This window comes from Narcine bancroftii, chromosome 5 (genome assembly GCF_036971445.1).
Source record: "Narcine bancroftii isolate sNarBan1 chromosome 5, sNarBan1.hap1, whole genome shotgun sequence".
Taxonomy (NCBI): domain Eukaryota; kingdom Metazoa; phylum Chordata; class Chondrichthyes; order Torpediniformes; family Narcinidae; genus Narcine; species Narcine bancroftii.
Genome location: NC_091473.1, coordinates 227602444 through 227605813, shown reverse-complemented (window position 1 = coordinate 227605813; position 3370 = coordinate 227602444). Strand labels below are relative to the sequence as shown.

Sequence of the window (3370 nt, the reverse complement as noted above, 5' to 3'; positions counted from 1 at the left end):
GTGAGATCTGTGCTCGAGTAGAATCTCGTGAATGAAGTAAGAGATGAAAATAAATGGTTCGATGGACTCAAGAGGGTCGAGCGGTATCTGAAAGGGGGATGGAGTCCCGGGTCCTTTCTTGCCCCAAACCCACCGGTTCTGCTCCAGATTTCCAGCATCTCGGAGGAGATTTGCCCCGCAATGGTGGGGAAAGGTGAGAGAGGCCGAAGGGGGAGAGGAGGCTATGTCACAAGCACGGAGGGTCGTCAATCGGGGAGCACTGGCGCACAGGTCCGGGGTAAACAAAGAGCTTGCAGGGAAGGGGGTGGAGAACGGGAGCCGTGCACAAAATTGCTGGAGGAATTCAGCAGGTTAAGCAACGTCACCCCTCTGAGCTTCACCCCAACATTCGACTGGACTCGAGCACACACCCCTTCTTTCCCCTGCTTCTCTCTCATCTTCCTACCTTCATTCACCCGGCACTAATGCCCTTCTCTCGCCCCCTAAATGCCCCATTCCTCCATAAAGGTTCACCCCACACCCCATCCTCTTTCTTTCTCCCTGCCTGTACTTGGACCGCTCCCTCAGTGGCTCCCTTGTGCCCTCATCCCTCCCCACAAATCGCGCCCCAGCACCTTCCCCTGTAGCCGCAGGAGATGCCACAACTTGTGCCCACACCTCTTCTCTCACCACGGTCCACAGCCCCTTTCAAATGAAGCAACACTTCAGGTGTGTAACGGTAGGATTGATTTACTGCTCCCTTTCTGGCCTCTCCACGACTGGTGCTGACTGGGAGATCGCTTCACTGAGCACCTTCGCTCTCGCTGCTCCGGTAACAGAGACCTCCCAATAGTCAACTATTTCAGTTCTGTGTCACACTCCCTTACTCGCATGCCTGTCCATGACCTTGTGTACTATCCCACCAAGATCACCCATAAACTGGAGGAACAACGCGTGATTTTCTGTCTGGGCGCTTTCCAGCCAGATGGCATTAACATTGACTTTTCTGGTTTTTGATCATTTGTTCTCCTCTCCCTTCCCCATTCACTTAACCATATCTTCTCCCTTGATTATTGCTGTCCCCTTCCTCCCTCCTCCACCTATCACCTCCTGCCTTTGTAATCATACCTCCTCCCACTCTTTTGTTCTGACACCTGCTGACATTTTTTCATACCGCGATGAAGGGTTATGTATTTTTACCTTTGCTATATAAAGGACACTTTTGACCTGCTGACTTTCTCCAGCTTTGTGTTTTACTTCAACTGCAGCGTCTACAGATTTTTGTTTTACTTCTCTCAGAGCAGGCAAAGAGGATTAACCCAGAACACCAACTTGGTTGGCTGGTTGAGATGGGCTGAGGGATTTTTTGCATGCTGTATGGCTCCACATCTCTGCTGAGAAGCAGGGTAAAACAGGAAATAAAGCACATCACTGAAAAAACTTTAATGAAATTCTGATCTCTCTATTACTCATTGGAGAATCAGGAGTGTATGCAACAATAATAAAGATTACTTGATCAGGATGGTAAGATATCAATCCTTTTAACTTGATTCCACACCAGGAAAACTGATGGGGCAGATTCTCAGAGGCCAGATCAGGTTCTAGCTTAGTGCAACAAGGTTAAAATTTTGTGAAAATAAATTACAAATTGTGCAATTTCACCAGTTTTCAATTAGCTAGAGCAGACTATATATCTGCAAAGAACTTGAATTTATGTGGATCTCTCCACAATTGGAGCTGGGGGGGAGGGGGAAATTGGAGGGACACAAAATTTATCAGCCATCCTGTCTTAACTGAGGCCCACTTCCTTCAGTATGTATCACTACCATTTTAATTATGGTACAATGCACTATTGGGTACTTTTCTGCTGCCGAACATAGAGGCCTATTCAACACCAGTATCAAGAACCAAGCCAATGAGCTATTTCAACTCTATAATACTAACTCTTTCATATGAAAGAGTGCAGGGCACCCCTGTGACCATTCTCATATGATTTGCTGCATATTTCCAATGTTCTCTTATTTCCAGTAACTATAGTTTTTGGTTTCTAATTCTGACATTGTATTTTCTTTCTCCTAAGTTCTCATTTGTCCCATCTCACTGCTGAATGAGAACAAGAGGAAGAACATCATGAGTAGAGTTCACTAGGAAAAGCAGAGGGAGGCTCAGAGAGATGTAAAACAAAATTCTGTCGACACTGTAGTCGAAGTAAAAACACAATGCTGGAAAAAATCAGCAGGTCAATCCAGTTGCAGCACGTGGGAAATCTGGGACAGCACAAGTGTTCCTGATGAACACACCTGCAAGAGTTGCATCCAGCTGCAGCTCCTTGCAGATTGTGTTGGAGAGCTGGATGAACTCCAAATCTTTCAGGAGGCAGCGGGGGTGATAGACAGAAGCTATAAGGTGATAGATGCACCCAAGAAGCAAGAATAACTGGATTATTATTAGAAGAGGGACAGAGACTATGCAGTCAGTGCAGGGCACCCCTGTGGCCATTCTCATCAACAATAAGTATACTGTTTTGGATACTGCGGGGGTTGATCTACCAGGAACAAGTTGTAGTGGTTGGGTGTCTGGCACAGAGTCTTGCCCTTCACCTCAGAAGGGAAGGGGGCAGAGGAGGAGAGCTATAGTGATTGGGGATTCGATAGAGGAGTAGATAGGAGGTTCATTGACAAGATTGAGACTTTCAGGTGCCAGGGTCAGGGATATCTCATACTGAGTCCACAGCATTCTCAAGCGGGAGGATGAACAGCAGATGTCATCGGTTCTTGCTGCTGCCAGTGACATAGATAGGAAAAGGGATATGAGGTCCTGAAGAGGGAAGTTAGAAAAGAAGCTAAAAAGGACCTCAAAGGTGGCAATCTCTGGATTGCTACCACTGAAGGCAGATGAATGCAAAGCGAAGAGTTTGGTGCAGGGGTTCAGATTCATGGATCACTTCTGGGATAGGTATGACCTGTACCTAAAGGATAGGTTGCCTCTGAACAAGAGGCAGGCAGGTTTGCTAGAGCTGTTGGAGAGAGTTTAAACTAGTTTGACAGGGATATGGAAACTAGAATGAGAGATTCAGATTTATTGTCAGAGTACATACACGACATCACATACAACCCTTAGATTTCTTTTTCCTGTGGCCGTGGCAGAATTACCACTAATTGGTAGTGCAACACATAAACTGTAGATAGTGTAAAACATGTAAACAAACAAATAACTGTAAACATATAATGTAAACAGATTGACTGCAATACAGATAGAACAAAAAGATAATCAATAGTGCACAAGAGTCCCAAAATGAGTCTTTGATTGAGTTTGTCATTGAAGAGTGATGGTGGAGGGGTAGCAGCTGTTCCTGAACCTAGTGGTGCGAGACTTGTGGCACCTAGACCTC

At 45.9% G+C, this 3370-nt stretch overlaps 1 protein-coding gene across 2 annotated transcripts in view; it reads left to right on the top strand.

Moving 5' to 3' along the window:
- The window catches only part of LOC138764985 (bcl-2 homologous antagonist/killer-like), a 48150-nt gene that overhangs the window by 224 nt on the left and 44556 nt on the right, over positions 1–3370 (top strand). The window lies entirely within an intron of this gene.